The following is an 18,240-nucleotide window of genomic DNA, read 5'->3' as shown; positions in this document are numbered from 1 at the left end:
GAAACCTGTCTTCTCAGTGTTTTTCAGCATGTTAGGCACCAAAACGATAAATAATATGGAAGTCAGTCAATATGTGAATTAAAAATAAAAATTACTGAAAACGTGTCTTTTCAGTGTTTTACGTAGAAAAACGCTAAACCGGATACAAACCATCCTATATGAAGAAATAAAATAACATTACCAAAAAGATATGTTTTGAGTGTTTTTGAGCTTGTTACCTACAAAAAATGCAAAAATGGATGTGAAACACTATATTAGGAAACAAAAGGACATTACGAGAAACGTGTATTATGAGGGTTTTTTTTAACTTCCTTAAGTACCAAAAAAGCTAAAACACACAAATAACACTCTTTATTTAGAAAATAATAAAAAAAATAAAATAAAAATAAATAGGATTTTTTTTTTTGTTACCCATCTTCATAGGTACCGAGTTGCCAAAATTCTAGGAAAATTCAGGGCAATTATATAATAAAAGAATATTATCAAAAAAGTTAATTTCAGCTTTTTTTTTCGGACTATTACCAAATCCAAAAGTGCACGCAAAGCCTCCAATATGAGGAAATTAAACGACCTTACCAGAAATCTGCGTTTTGAGTGTTTTTTAGCATGTTAGGCACCAAAACGATAAATAATAAGGAACTCACTCTATATGCGAATCCAAAACAAAGTTACTGGAAACGTGTCTTCTCAGTGTTTTACGTAGAAAAACGTTAAAACGGATGAAAACCAACCCATATCAAGAAATAGAAAAACGTTACTAAAAAGGTATATTTTGAGTGTTTTTGAGCTTTTTACCTACAAAAAACGCGAAAATTGATGCAAAGCACTCTATATTTGGAAAGAAAAGGACATTGCAAGAAAAGTTTATAATGAGTGTTTTATAGTTCAAAAGAACCACAAAGCAAAAAACGCAAAAACTCGTGTATATGGAGAGATTTCCTAGATACCAAAATGCTGAAACTCATGAATAACACTCTTAATTGAGAAACAGAAAAACCTTACTAAATGCGTGTATTTTGAGTGCTTTTCACATTCTTAGTTACCAAAACACCAAATTGCATGCGAAACCACCTTTATGTGAGAACAAAATGACTTTACCAGAAAAGTGTCTTTTAAGTGTTTTTGAGTGTGATAGGCAATAAAGCACTAAAAAGCAGGGCAATCATATTACATTAGAATAACACCAATTTAAACCAAAAACTTGCCTTTAAGTGTTTTTTTAAGCTCCTTATATACAAAACTGCTAAAACGTATGGAAAACACACTTTATGGAGAAACAGAATAACATTACCAAAAACATGTATTTTAAGTGTTTTTGATCATGTTATATATAAAAACGCTAAAATACATGCAAAGAACATTATGTTTGGGAAACAAAAGGACATTATCGAAAGACGTGTATTATGAGTGTTTTTTTTAAGTTCCTTAAGTACCAAAAAGCTAAAACCCACAAAAAACACTCTTTATTTAGAAAATAAAAAATAAAAAATAAAAAAATAGGAATTTCTTTTTTCATATTCATTTTCATAGGTACCGAGATGCCAATTATCTGGGAAAATTCAGGACAATCATATGATAAAACAATATTATCAAAAAAGTTAATTTCAGCTTTTTTATCGAACTGTTATATACCAAACCCTAAAGTGCATGCAATGCCTCCTATATGAGGAAATTAAACGACCTTACCAGAAATCTGTCTTTTGAGTGTTTTTTAGCATATTAGGCACCAAAACGATAAATAATAAGGATCTCACTCTATATGGGAATCCAAAACAAATTACTGAAAACGTGTCTTCTCAGCGTTTTACGTAGAAAAACGCTAAAACAAATGCAAAGCAACCAATATCAAGAAATAGAAAAACGTTACTAAAAAGGTATATTTTGAGTGTTTTTGAGCTTGTTACCTACAAAAAACGCGAAAATTGATGCATAGCAATCTATACTGGGAAACAAAATGACATTGCAAGAAAAGTGTATAATGAGTGTTTTATAGTTCAAAAGAACCACAAGGCAAAAAATGCAAAATCTCGTGTATATGGAGAGGTTTCCTAGATACCAAAATGCTAAAACTTAATTGAGAAACAGAACAACCTTATTAAATGCGTGTATTTTGAGTGTTTTAAACATTCTTAGTTACCAAAACACCAAATTGCATGCGAAAAAAAAAAGTCTTTACCAGAAAAGTGTCTTTTGAGTGTTTTTAAGCGTAATAGGCAATAAAGCGCTAAAAAGGAGGGCAATCACATTACATTGGAGTAAACGAATTTTTACCAGGAACTTGCCTTTAAGTGTTTTTCAGCTCCTTATATACCAAAACACTGAAATGCACACAAAACACACTTTATGGTGAAAAAGAATAACATTACCAAAAACATGTATTTTGAGTGTTTTTCATCATGTTACCAATAAAAACGCTTAAATACATGCAAAGAACACTATTTTTGGGAAACGAAAGGAGATTACGAGAAACGTGTATTATGACTGTTTTTAAGTTCATTAATTACCAAAAAGCTAAAAGCCACAAATAACACTCTTTATTGAGAAACAATAAATAAATAAAAAAAATACAATATTTTGGTTTTCTTTCTTATTCATCTTCACAGGTATCGATATGCCAAAATTCGGGCAAAATTCAGGAAATTATGTGATATAAGAACATTATCAAAAAAGTCAAATTTTGCTTTTTTTCAGACTGTTATGTACCAAACCCCTAAAGTGCATGTAAAGCCTCCTATAAGGGGAAATTAAACGTGTTTGCCAGAAAACGGTCTTATGAGTGTTTTTCAGCATCTTAGGAACCAACACGATAAATAACATGGAAGTCAATCTTTATGGGAATGCAAAAGAAAATTACTAAAAACGTAACTTTTTCGGTGTTTTACGTAGAAAAACGCTAAAACGGATGCAAACCAACCATTATGAAGAAATGAAATAACATTACCAAAAAGGTATATTTTGAGTGTTTTTGAAATTGTTACAAAAAACATGAAAATGGATGGAAAGCACTCTATATTGGGAAGCAAAAGGACATTACGAAAAACGTGTATAATGAGTGTTTTATAGTTTCACAAGAACCACAAGGCAAAAAAAGAAAAAACTCGTGTATATAAAGAAGTTTTTTACATTCCAAAATGCTGAAACTCATGAATAAGACTTTTAATTGAGAAACAGAACTCTCTTACCAAATGTGAATATTTTGAGTGTTTTTCACATTCTTAGTTACGAAAATCCGAAATTATAAGCAAAACTAGTTTGATGTGGGAAAAAATGACATTACCAGAAAAGTGTCTTTTGAGTGTTTTAGAGCGTGATATGCAACAAAGCACTAAAAAGCAGAACAATCACATTATATGGGAATAAAACCAACTTTTACCAAAAACATTCCTTTGTGTTTGTAACTCCTTACATAACAAAACGCTAAAATGCATGCAAAACACCCTTCATGGAGAAAGAAAATAACATTACCAAAAACATGAATTTTAAGTGGATATTACGAAAATTGTGTATTATGAGAGTTTTTAGGTTCCTTAAGTACCAAAAAGCTAAAACACACAAATAACACTCTTTAGAGAGAAAAAAATAAAATAAATGGATACAATTTTTTTTTATTATTCTTCTTCATAGGTACCGAGATGCCAAAATTCTGGCAAAATTCAGGGAAATTAGGTAAAGAAAAAAAATTATAAAAAAAATTCATTTTAGCTTTTTCCCGGACTTATGTACCAAACCCTGAAGTGCATGCAAAGCCACCTCTATGGGAAAATTACACGACTTTACCTGAAACCTCTACCAGAAGCAATTTCAACAATATTACTGAAAACGAGTCTTTTCAGAGATCTACGAAGAAAAACGCTAAAATGGATGCGAACCAATATGAAAAAAAATAGAATAACATTACCAAAAAGATATATTTTGAGTGCTTGTTACCTACAAAAAAATGCAAAAATGGATGAAAAACACTCTATATTAGGAAACAAAAGAACATTACGAGAGACGTGTATAATGAGTATTTTATAGTTTCACAAGAACCACAAGGCAATAAACGCAAAAACTCGTGTATATAGAGAAGTATCTTACATACAAAAATGATGAAATGCATGAATAACACTTTTAATCGAGAAACAGAACTACCCTACAAAATTGTGTATTTTGAGTGTTTTTTACATTCTTAGTTACAAAATTGCCAAATTACATGCGAAACTAGCTATATGTGGGAAAAAAATACCATTACCAGAAAAATGCCTTTTGAGTGTTTTTGAGCGTGATATGCAACAAAGCACTAAAAAGCAGAACAATCATATTACTTGGGAAAAAAAAAACAACTTTTACGAAGAACTTGCCTTTAAGTCTTTTTTTTAACTCCTTACATACCAAAACGCTAAAACGCATGTAAAACACCCTTTATGGAGAAACAGAATAACATTACCAAAATATGTATTTTGAGTGTTTTTGATCATGTTACCTATAAAAACGCTTTAATACATGTAAAGAACCCTATGTTTATATAAGAAAAGGACATTACGAAAATCGTGTATTATGAGTGTTTTTACGTTCCTTAAGTACCAAAAAGCTAAAACTCACAAATAACACTTTATAGAGAGAGAAAAAAAATTTTTATTCTTCTTCATAGGTATCGAGATACCAAAATTCTGGAAAATTTCAAGGAAATTTTGTAAAAAAAAATCATTATAAAAAAAATAATTTAATTTTTTCCGGAGTTATGTACCAAACCCTGAAGTTCATGCAAAGCCACCTATATGGAGAAATTACTCGACTTTACCAGAAACCTGTCTTTAGAGTGTTTTTTCAGCAATTTCAACAATATTACTGAAAACGTATCTTTTCATTCATTTACGTAGAAAAACGCTAAAACGGATGCAAACCAACCAATATGAAGAAATAGAATAACATTACCAAAATTATATATTATGATGTGTTTTTGAGCTCGTTACCTACAAAAAAATTGCGAAAATGGATGAAACGCACTCTATATTAGTAAAGAAAAGGACATTACAAGAAACGTGTATAATGAGTGTTTTATAGTTTCACAAGAACCACAAGGCAAAATACGCAAAAACTCATGTACATAAAGTTTCTTACATACCAAAATGCTGAAACTCATGAATAACACTTTTAACTGAGAAACAGAACTACCTTACCAAATGTGTGTATTAGAGAAGTTTCTTCCATACCAAAATGCTGAAACTCATGAAACACTTTTAATTAAGAAACAGAACGACCTTACTAAATGTCTGAATTTTGAGGGTTTTTCACATTCTTAGTTACCAAAACCCCAAATTTCATGCGAAACTAGCTTGTGGGAAAAAAATAATATTACCGGAAAATGTCTTTCGAGTGTTTTTGAGCGTGTTAGGCAATAAACCACTAAAAAGCAGGGCAATCACATTACATGGAAATAAAATCATCTTTTACCAAGAACTTGCCTTTAGGTGTTTTTGAGGTCATTACATACCAAAACGCTAAAACGCATGCAAAACACATTTTATGGACAAACTGAATAACATTACCAAAAACATGTATTTTGAGTGTTTTTGATCATGTTATCTATAAAAACGCTTAAATACATGCAAAGAACCTTATGTTTGGGAAACGAAAGGACATTACGAGAAATATGTATTATGAGTGTTTTTTTTAGTTCCTTAAGTACCAAAAAGCTAAAACCCACAAATAACACTATTTAGAAAACTAAATAAATAAAAAATAAAAAAATAGGATTTTTTTTTTACTTCATAGGTACCGAGATGCCAAAATTCTGAGAAAATTCAGGCTATTATATGATAAAAGAAAATTATCAAAAAAGTTAATTTTAGCTTTTTTTTCGGACTGTTATGTACCAAACCCTAAAGTGCATGCAAAAGCCTCCTATATGAGGAAATTAAACGACCTTAAAATAAATCTGTCTTTTGAGTGTTTTTTCAGAATGTTAGGCACCAAAACGATAAATAAATAAGGAACTCACTCTATATGGGAATCTAAAACAAAAATACTGAAAACGTTTTTCTCTCTGTTTTACGTAAAAAAAACGCTAAAACGGATGCAAACCAACCAATATAAAAAAAAATAGAAAAACATTAGGAAATAAAAGGACATTGCAAGAAAAGTGTATAATGAGTGTTTTATAGTTCAAAAGAACAAAAAGGCAATAAAAGCAAAAACTTGTGGATATGGAGAAGTTTCCTCGATACCAAAATGCTGAAACTCATGAATAACATTCCTAATTGAGAAACAGAACAACCTTACTAAATGCGTGTATTTTGAAAGCTTTTCATATTCTTAGTTACCAAAATCCCAAATTGCATGCAAAACCAGCTTTATGTGAGAAAAAAATGACATTACCAGAAAAATGTCTTTTGAGTGTTTTTGAGCCTGATACGCAATAAAGCACTAAAAGGCAAGGCAATCACATTACATTTGAATAAAACCAATTTTTATCAAGAACTTGCCTTTTTTGTGTTTTTGAGCTCCTAATATACTAAACCGCTAAAACACATGCAAAACAAACTTTATGGAGAAACAGAATAAAATTACCAAAAACATGTATTTTGAGTGTTTTTCATCATGTTATCTATAAAAACGCTTAAATACATGCAAAGAACCTTATCTTTGGGAAACAAAAGGACTTTAGGAGAAACGTATATTATGAGTGTTTTTAAGTTTGTTAAGTACCAAAAACCTAAAACCCACTCTTTATTTAGAAAAAATAAAATAAATAAAAAAAATAAAAAATAAAGATTTTTTTTATTCATCTTTATAGGTACCGAAATGCCAAAATTCTGGGAAAATTTAAGGCAATTATATGATAAGAGAATATTATCAAAAAAGTTGATTTTAGCTTTTTTTTTGGACTGTTATGTACCAAACCCTAAACTGCATGCAAAGCCTCCAATATAAGGAAATTAAACGACCTTACCAGAAATCTGTGTTTTGCGTGTTTTTCAGCATGTTAGGCACCAAAATGATAGATAATAAGGAACTAACTCTATATGGGAATCCAAAACAAAATTACTAAAAACGTGTCTTCCCAGTGTTTTACGTAGAAAAACGCTAAAATGGATGCAAACCAACTAATATCAAGAAATAGAAAAAACATTACCAAAAAGGTATATTTTGAGTGTTTTTGAGCTTGTTACCTACAAAAAAACGTTAAAATTGATACAAAGCAGTCTATACTGGGAAACGAAGGGACATTGCGAGGAAAGTGTATATTGAGTGTATTATAGTTCAAAAGAACAACAAGGCAAAAAACGCAAAAACTTGTGTATATGGAGAAGTTTCCTAGATACCAAAATGCTGAAAATCATGAATAACACTCTTAATTGAGAAACAGAACAACCTTACAAAATTCGTGTATTTTGATTGTTTTTCATATTCTTAGTTACCAAAAACCCAAATTTCATGCGAAACCAGATTTATGTGGGAAAACATGACATTTCCAGAAAAATGTCTTTTCAGTGTTTTTGAGCGTGATAGACAATAAAGCACTAAAAAGCAGGGCAATCACTTTTCATTGGAATAAAACCAATTTTTATCAAAAACTTGCCTTTAAATGTTTTTGAGCTCCTTATATACCAAACCGCTATAACGAATGCAAAACAAACTTTATGGAGAAACAGAATAACATTACCAAAAACATGTAATTTGGGAGTTTTTTATCATGTTATCTATAAAAACGCTGAAATACATGCAAAGGACATTATGTTTGGGAAAAAAAAAAAGGATATTACGAGAAATGTGTATTATGAGTGTTTTTTTTTTTTAAGTTCCTTAAGTACCAAAAAGCCAAAACCCACAAATAACACTCTTTATTTAGAAAAAAAAAATTGGAATTATTTTTTTTTTTTCCATCTTCAGGGGTACCGAGATGCCAAAATTCTGGAAAAATTCAGAAAAATTATATGAACAAAAGAATATTAGCAAAAAAGTTAATTTTAGCTTTTTTTTCGGACTGTTATGTACCAAACACTAAAATGCATGCAAAGCCTCCTATATGAGGAAATTAAACGATCTTACCAGAAATCTGTCTTTTGAGTGTTTTCCAGCATGTTAGGCACCAAAACGATAAATAATAAGGAACTCACTCTATATGGGAATCCAAAATAAAATTAGTGAAAATGTATCTTCTCAGTGTTTTACGTAGAAAAACGCAAAAACTCGTGTATATAAAGAAGTTTCTTAGGCACAAAAATGCTGAAACTCATGAATAACAATCTTAATTGAGAAACAGAACAACCTTAGCAAATGCAGATATTTTGAGTGTTTTTCATATTCCTAGTTAACAATACCCAAAATAGCATGCAAAACTAGCTTTATGAGGGAAAAAAATGACATTTCCAAAAGTGTCTTTTAATTGTTTTTGAACGTGTTAGACAATGAAGTACTAAAAAGCAGGGCAATAACATTACATGGAAATAAAACCAAGTTTTACCAAGAAATTGCCAATATGTGTTTTTGAGCTCCTTACATACCAAACCGCTAAAACGCATGAAAAACAAACTTTATGGAGAAACAGAATAACATTACCAAAAACACGTATTTTGAGTGTTTTTGATAATGTTATCTATAAAAACGCCTAAATACATGCAAAGAACCTTATGTTTGGGAAACGTAAGGAAATTACGAGAAACGTTTATTATGAGTGTTTTTAATTTCCTTAACCACCAAAAAGCTAAAACCCACAAATAACACTCGTTATTTAGAAAAATAAAAAATAAAAATAAATAAATAAAAGGATTTTCTTTTTTTTTTTTTTATTCACCTTCATAGGTACCGAGATGCTAAAATTCTGGGAAAATTTTGGGAAATTATTTGATAAGAAAATATTATCAAAAAACTTTATATTAGCTGTTTTTCGGACTGTTATGTACCAAACACCAAAGTGCATGCAAAGCCTCCCATATGAGGAAATTAAACGACCTTATCAGAAATCCGTGTTTTGAGTGTTTTTCAGCATGTTAGGCACCAAAACGATAAATAATAAGGAACTCACTCTATATGGCAAACCAAAACAAAATTACTGAAAACGTGTCTTCTCAGTGTTTTACGTAGAAAAACGCTAAAGCAGATGCAAACCAACTAATATGAAAAAGTAGAAAAACATTACCAAAAAGGAATGTTTTGAGTGTTTTTTTGAGCTTGTTACTTGCAAAAAAAAAAACGCAAAAATTGATACAAAGCACTCTATATTGGGAAACAAAGGGACATTGCGAGAAAAGTGTATAATGAATGTTTTATAGTTGAAAAGAACCACAAGGCTAAAAACGCAAAAACTCGTGTATATGGAGAAGTTTCCTAGATACCAAAATGCTGAAACTCATGAATAACACTCTTAATTGAGAAACAGAACTACTTTACTAAATGCGTGTATTTTGAGTGCTTTTCACATTCTTAGTTACCAAAATCTAAAATTGCATGCGAAACCAGCTTTATGTGGGAAAAAAATGACATTACCAGAAAAGTGTCTTTTGAGTGTTTTTGAGCGTGATAGGCAATATAGCCCTAAAAAGTAGGGGAATCACTTTACATGGCAATAAAATCAATTTTTACCAAGAACTTGCCTTTAAGTGTTTTGAGCTCTTTATATAACAAAACGCTAAAACGCATGCAAAACACACTTTATGGAGAAAGACAATAACATTACCAAAAACATATTTTGAGTTGTTTTGATCATGTTACCAATAAAAATGCTTAAATACATGCAAAGAACCCTATTTTTGGGAAATGAAAGGACATTACGAGAAACGTTTATTATGAGTGTTTTTAAGATCATTATTTACCAAAAAGCTAAAAGCCACAAATGACACTCTTTATTAAAAAAAAAACAAATAAATAAACAAAAAATACGATATTTTTTTTCTTTCTTTTTCATCTTCACAGGTACCGAGATTCCAAAATTTTGGCAAAATTCAGGAAATTATGAGTCAATTATCAAAAAAGTTAATTTTAGCTTTTTTTTTCGTACTGTTATTTACAGAACCCTAAAGTGCATGCAAAGCCACCTATATGGGGATATTAAACGTCTTTGCCAGAAAACTGTCTTATGAGTGTTTTTCAGCTTGTTAGGCACCTTAACGGTAAATAACATGCAAGTCACTCTATATGGGAATCTAAAACAAAATTACTGAAAACGTGTCTTTTCGGTGTTTTACGTAGAAAAACGATAAAACGGATGCAAATAACGAATAAAAAGAAATAAAATAACATTACCAAAAAGGTACATTTTCAGTGTTTTTGAACTGTTACCTACAAAAAACGCGAAAATGGATGCAAAACACTCCCTATTGGGAAACAAAAGGACATTACGAGAAACGTGTATAATGAGTGTCTTACTATTTTTGAGCAAACGAACTTGTGGTTCACAAGAACCACAAGGCGAAAAACGCAAAAACTCTTGTATATAAAGAAGTTTCTTAGATACCAAAATGCTGAAACTCATGAATAACAGTATTATTTGAGAAACAGAACAACATTACCAAATCCGTGTAATTTGAGTGCTTTTCACATTATTAGTTAGCAAAACCCCAAATAGCACGCGAAACTATGTTGGAAAAAATGACGTTACCAGAAGTGTCTTTTGAGTGTTTTTGAGCGTGTTAGGCAATAAATCTAAAAAAAAAAACAGGGCAATCACATTACATAATTATGAATAAAACCAACTTTTACAAAGAACTTGCCTTGAAGTGTTTTTGACCTCCTTACAAACCAAAACGCTAAAACGCATGCAAAAAACTCCTTTATGGAGAAGCAGAATAACATTACTAAAAACATGTGTTTTAAGTGTTTTTTGATCATGTTACCTATAAAAACGTTTAAATACATAAAAAGAACACTATGTTTGGGAAACGAAAGGACATTACGACATTACACAAAAACTCGTGTATATAGAGAAGTTTCTTACATACCAAACGCTAAAACTCATGAATAACACTTTTAATTGAAAAACAGAACTACCTTACCAAATGTGTGTATTTTGAGTGTTTTTCGCATTCTTAGTTACGAAAATCCCAAATTACATGCGAAACTAGCTTTATGTGGGAAAAAAAGGACATTACCAAAAAAGGGTGTTTTGAGTGTTTTTGAGCGCTATATGCAAAAAAGCAGAATAATCACATTACATTGGAATAAAACCAAATTTTACGAAGAACTTGCCTTTAAGTGTTTTTTAACTCCTTACATACCAAAACGCTAAACGCATGCAAAACAACCTTTATGGACAAACAGAATAACATAACCAAAAACATGTATTTTGAGTGTTTTTGATCATGTTACCTATAAAATCGCTTAAATACATGCAAAGAACCCTATGTTTGTGAAACGAAAGGACATTACGAGAAACGTGTATTATGCGTGTTTTTAAGTTCCATAAGTACCAAAAAGCTAAAACCTCTTTACAGAGAAAAAAAAAATAAAGAAATAATTAAAAAATAGGATCTTTTTTTTTTTCTTCTTCATAGGTACTAAGATGCCAAAATTCTGGCAAAATTCAGGGAAATTATGTGTAAAAGAACATTATCAAAAAAGTTAATTTTTTGCTTTTTTTTCGGACTGTTATGTACCAAACCATGAAGTGCATGCAAAGCCAACTATATGGGGAAATTAAACGACTTTACGAGGAACCTGTGTTTCTAGTGTTGTTCAGCATGTTAGTCAACAAAACAATAAATAATATTGAAGTCATTCTATGTGGAAAATCAAAACAAAAATATTTTAAACGTGTCTTTTTCGTGTTTTACATAGAAAACCGCTCAAACGGATGCATATGGATGGATATGAAGAAATAGAATAAGATTACCAAAAAGGTATAATTTGAGTGTTTTTTGAGCTTTTTACTTACAAAAAACGCGAAAATTGATGCAAAGTTCGCTGTATTGATTAACAAAAAGACATTACGAGAAACGTGTATAATGAGTGTTTTATAGATTCTCAAGAATCACAAGGCAAAAAACGCAAAAACTCATATATATGGAGAAGTTTCTTAGATACCAAAATGTTGAAACTTCTGAATAATACTCTTAATTGAGAAACAGAACAACCTTACGAAATGCGTGTATTTTGAGTGTTTTTCACATTCTTAGTTACCAAAACCCCAAATTTTATGTGAAAGTAGCTTTATGTGGGAAAAAAATGACATTACCAGAAAAGTGTCTTTTAAGTGTTTTTTTTTTAGCATGATAGGCAATAAAGCACTAAAAAGCAGGGCAATCACATTACATGTGAATAAAACTAACTTTTACTAAGAACTTGCCGTTAAGTGTTTTTGAGCTCCACATATACCAAAACGCTAAAACGAATGCAAAACACCCTTTATGGAGAAACAGAATAACATTACCAAAAACATGTATTTTCAGTGTTTTTGATCAGGTTATCTATAAAAACGCTTAAATACATGCAAAGAACCTTATGTTTGGGAAATTATAGGACATTTCGAGAAACATGTATTACGAGTGTTTTTAAGTTCTTTATGTACCATTTAGCTAAAACCCATAAATAACATTGTTTATAGAAAATATAAATAAAATAAATAAAAAGATAGGAATTTATCTTTTTTTTTTTTGTTATTCATCTTCATAGGTACCAAGATGCCAAAATTCTGGCAAAATTCAGGAAAATTGTGAAAAAAGAACATTAGAAAAAAATTTAATTTTAGCTTTTTTATCGGACTGTTATGTACCAACCCTAAAGTGCATGCAAAGCCACCTATATGGGGAAATTAAATGACTTTACCAGAAACCTGCCTTTTGAGTGTTTTTCAGCATGTTAGGCACCAAAACGATATATAATATGGAAGTCACTCACTATGGGAATCCATCACAAAATTACTGAAAAAGTGTCTTTTCAGTGTTTTACGTAGAAAAACGCTAAAACGGATACAAACCAACGAATATGAGGAAATAGAATAACATTACCAAAAAAGGTATATTTTCAATGTTTTTGAGCTTCTTACCTACAAAAAAACGCGAAAATGGATAGAAAGCACTCTATATTGAGATACAAAAGGACATTACAAGAAACTTGTATAATGAGTGTTTTATAGTTTCACAAGAACCACAAGGGAAAAAACGCAAAAACTCGTGTATATGGATAATTTTCTTAGATACCAAAATGCTGAAATTCAGGAATAACACTCTTAATTGAGGATACAGAACAACCTTACGATATGCATGTATTTTGACTGTTTTTCACATTCTTAGTTACCAAAACCCCAAATTGCATGCAAAAGTAGCTTTATGTGGTAAAAAAAATGACATTACCAGAAAAGTGTCTTTTGAGTGTTTTTTTTAGCGTGTTAGGCAATAAAGCACTAAAAAGGAGGGCATTAAAACCATCTTTTACCAAGAACTTGCCTTTGCCTAATATAGAGTTCGTTTCATCCATTTTCGCATTTTTTTGTAGGTAACAAGCTAAAAATACATCAAAATATATAATTTTGGTAATGTTATTGTATCTCTTCATATTGGTTAGTTTGCATCTTTTTTGGCGTTTTTCTACGTAAATCACTGAAAAGAGACGTTTTCAGTAATATTGTTGAAATTGCTGAAAAAAAAACACCCAAAAGACAGGTTTCTGGTAAAGTCGAGTAATTTCTCCATATAGGTGGCTTTGCCTGAACTTCAGGGTTTGGTACATAACACCGGAAAAAAGCTAAAATTATTTTTTTTTATAATGATTTCTTTTACAAAATTTCCCTGAATTTTTCCATAATTTTGGTATCTCGGTACCTATGAAGATGAAAAACAAAAAATTTTTTTTTTTCTCTATAAAGTGTTATTTGTGAGTTTTAGCTTTTTGGTACTTAAGGAACTTAAAAACACTCATAATACACGATTTTGGTAATGTCCTTTTCTTATAAAAAGATCCGTTTCTTTACATGTATTACAGCGTTCTTATAGGTAACATGGTCAAAAACACTCAAAATACATATTTTTGGTAATGTTATTCTGTTTCTCCATAAAGGGTGTTTTACATGCGTTTTAGAGTTTTGGTATGTAAGGAGTTAAAAAACACTTAAAGGCAATTTCTTCGTAAAAGTTGATTTTATTCCCAAGTAATGTGATTGTTCTGCTTTTTAGTGCTTTGTTGCATATCATGCTCAAAAACACTCAAAAGACATTTTTCTGATAATGTCATTTTTTTCCCACATAAAGCTAGTTTCGCACGTAATTTGGGAATTTCGTAACTAAGAATATGAAAAACTCTCAAATTAGATTAAGTAGATTAATTAGGTCAGAATCGCATGCCATCGCCTTGCAGGCAGATTTGGATAGGATGAACGAATGGACAGACAAATGGCAAATGCAGTTTAATATCAACAAATGCAAAGCACTTAGCGTAAGTAGAAGAAACCCAAACAGTAGTTACACAATGAACAACAAAGTTGTGGTAGGTTCAGGGTAAGAAAAAGATTTGAGATTTAAAGTTAGCTCTGAATTCCGTCTAAGAAAGCAATGCAGAGGCCAGAAACAAAGCAAATAGTGTATTATGATTCATTTTCAGGAATGCTAAAAGTAGAACACCCGAAGTAATATTGAAGGTAACATAATAAAAAACACGTTTTTGGTAATGTTTTTCTGTTTCTCCATAAAGGATGTTTTACATGCGTTTTAGCGATTTGGTATGTAAGGAGCTCAAAAACACTTAGAAGCAAGTTCTTGGTAAAAGTTGGTTTTGTTCACATGTAATGTGATTGCCCTTCTTTTTAGTGCTTTATTGCCTAACACGTTCAAAAATACTCAAAAGACACTTTTAAGGTAATGTCATTTTTTTTTCCCCATATTAAGCTATTTTTGCATGAAATTTGGAGTTTTGGTAACCAAGAATGTGAAAAACACTCAAAATACACGCATTCGGTAAGGTTGTTCTGTTTCTCAATTAAAAGTGTTATTCATGAGTTTTAGTGTTTTGGTATCTAAGAATCTCAAAATCTCTCATAATGCAAGTTTCTCGTAATGTCCTTTTTTTCCTCATATGGGGTGCTTTGCCTGCATTTTGGCATTTTTTTTTCACGTAATAGCTGAAAAAAACACTTGAAAATACACACTTTTGGTAATAAGAACATAAGAAATAAGTAAATCTGCAAGAAAGCATCAGGACTACACGTGGCAGTACTTGTATGAAATACTCGTATGCCTACCTATTTCCACCTATCATCCCAATCCATAAATGTGTAATTTTTTCTTACAGTTCCCAAATGCCTCAGCACTAACAACTAGATTAATACGTCCGTTCCAGTCATCTACTACTCTATTTGAGAACCAATTCCTTCCTGTCTCCTTTTTGAACATCAAGTTTTCAGGCTTGAACCCGTTTTTCTTGTTCTATCATGGTTACAGATTCTAAGAATTTTCCTTATGTTCCCTTTGATATAACCCATGTACCACTTAAAGACTTCTATCAGCTCCAACTCTTAACCTACGTCTCTCTAAACCTCTAAAGATTGTAAATTAAACAGCTTGAATCTCGCTTCGTAAGGAATACTCCTCAACCCCTGTATCCTTTTAGTCATTCTCCTTTGTACTGATTCTAATAGACCTTTATCCTTCCTGTGATGTGGTGACCAGAATTGGACAGCGTAGTGTAGATGAAGCGCCAAATGTAACTTTGGTATAAATTGGTGTTATTCTAATGTAATATGATTGCCCTGCTTTTCAGTGCTTTATTTCCTATCACGCTCAAAAACACTTAAAAGACACTTTTCTGGTAATGTCATTTTTTTCTAACATAAAGGTGGTTTCGCATGCAATTTGGGGTTTTGGTAACTAAGAATGTGAAAAGCACTCAAAAAACACGCATTTAGTAAGGTTGTTCTTTTTCTCAATTAAGAGTGTTATTCATGAGTTTCAGCATTTTGGTATCTAGGAACCTTCTCCATATACACGAGTTTTTGTGTTTTTTGCCTTTTGGTTCTTTTGAACTATCAAAATCTCATTATACACTTTTCTTGCAAAGTCCTTTTGTTTTCTAATATAGAGTGCTTTGCATCAATTTTTGCGTTTTTTTTTTGTAGGTAACAACCACAAAAACACTCAAAATATACCTTTTTGGTAACGTTTTTCTATTTCTTGATATTGGTTGGTTTCCATCCGTTTTAGCGTTTTTCTACGTAAAACACTGAAAAAACACGTTTTTAGCAATTTTGTTTTGGATTCTCATATAGAGTGAGTTCCTTATTATTTATCGTTTTGGTGCCTAACATGCTGAAAAACACTCAAAAAACAGATTTCTGGTAAAGTCGTTTAATTTCCTCATGCAATTTCCTTTGGATGCACTTTACGGTTTGGTACATAACAGTCCGAATAAAATAGCTAAAATTAACTTTTCTGATAATTTTCTTTTATCATATAATAACTCTGAATTTTCCCAGAATTTTGGCATCTCGGTACCTATGAAGACGAATAACAACAAAAAAAATCCTATTTTTTTTATTTTCTTACTTTTTTTCTTTCTAAATAAAAAGTGTTATTTGTGGGTTTATCTTTTTGGTACTTAATAATACTTATAATACACATTTCTCGTAATGTTCTTTCGTTTCGCAAACATAAGGTTCTTTGCATGTCTTTAAGCGTTTTTATAGATAACATGATCAAAAACACTGAAAATATATGTTTTTGGTAATTTGATTCTGTTTCTCCAAAAAAGGTGTTTTGCATGCATTTTAGCGTTTTGGTATGTAATGAGCTCAAAAACACTTAAAAGCAAGTTCTTGGTAAAAGTTATTTTTATTCCCATGTAATGTGATTGCCCTGCTTTTTAGTGCTTTATTGCCTAACACGATCAAAAACAGTCAAAAGACACTTTTCTGGTAATATCATTTTTTTTCCCACATAAAGCTAGTTTTGCATGGAATTTGGGGTTTTGATAACTAAGAATGTGAAAAAAAACTCAAAACACAGGCATTTAGTAAGGTTGTTCTATTTCTTAATTAAAAGTGTTATTCATGAGTTTCAGCATTTTGGTATGTAAGAAACTTTTCTAATACACACATTTGGTAAGGTATTTCTGTTTCAAAATTAAAAGTGTTATTCATGAGTTTTAGCTTTTTGGTATGTAAGAAACTTCTTTATGTAAACGAGTTTTTGAGTTTTTTACCTTGTGGTTCTTGTCAAACTATAAAAGACTCATACACGTTTCTCGTAATGTCCTTTTCTTTGCCAATATAAAGTGCTTTCCATCCATTTTTGCATTTTTGTAGGTAACAAGCTCAAAAACACATAAAAATATATGTTTTTGGTAATGTTATTCTATTTCTTCATATTGGTTAGTTTACATCCGTTTTAGCGTTTTACTACGTAAATCACTGAAAAGAAACGTTTTCAGTAATATTATTGAAATTGCCGAAAAACACTCAAAAGACAGGTTTATGGTAAAGTCGTGGAATTTCCCCATATATTGCATGCTCTTTAGGGTTTGTACATAACTCCGGAAAAAAAGCTAAAATAATTTTTTTTATAATGATTTTTTTTACAAAATTTCCATGAATTTTGCCAGAATTTTGGCATTTCAGTACGTATGAAGATGAAAAACAAAAAAAAAAATTTCTCTTTATGAAGAGTGTTATTTGTGGGTTTTAGCTTTTTGGTACTTAAGGAACTTAAAAAAACACTCATAATACACGATTTTCGTAATGTCCTTTTGTTATACAAACATAGGGTTCTTTACATGTATTTACATGTTTTTGGTAATGTTATTCTGTTTCTCCATAAAGGGTGTTTTGCATGCGTTTTAGCGATTTGGTATGTAAGGAGTTAAAAAACACTTAAAGGCAAGTTCTTCGTAAAAGTTGGCTTTATTCCCATGTAATGTGAGTGTTCTTCTTTTTATTGCTTTGTTGCATATCACGCTCAAGAACACTAAAAAGACACTTTTTTGGTAATGTTATTTTTTTTTCCCACATGAAGGTACTTTCGCATGTAATTTTGCATTTTCGTAACTAAGAATGTGAAAAACACTCAAAATACATAATTTGGTAAGGTAGTTCTGTTTATCGATTAAAAGTGTTATTCATGCATTTCATCATTTCGGTATGTAAGAAATTTCTCTATATACACGAGTTTTTGCGTTTATTGCCTTGTGGTACTTTTAAAACTATAAAACACTCATTATACACGTTTCTCGTAATGTCCTTTTGTTTCCTATTATAGAGTGCTTTACATCCATTTTTGCATTTTATTGTAGGTAACAAGCTCAAAAACACTCAAAATATATCTTTTTGGTAATGTTATTCTA

This window comes from Scylla paramamosain, chromosome 36, assembly GCF_035594125.1.
Source record: "Scylla paramamosain isolate STU-SP2022 chromosome 36, ASM3559412v1, whole genome shotgun sequence".
Taxonomy (NCBI): domain Eukaryota; kingdom Metazoa; phylum Arthropoda; class Malacostraca; order Decapoda; family Portunidae; genus Scylla; species Scylla paramamosain.
This window is presented reverse-complemented; position numbering follows the sequence as displayed.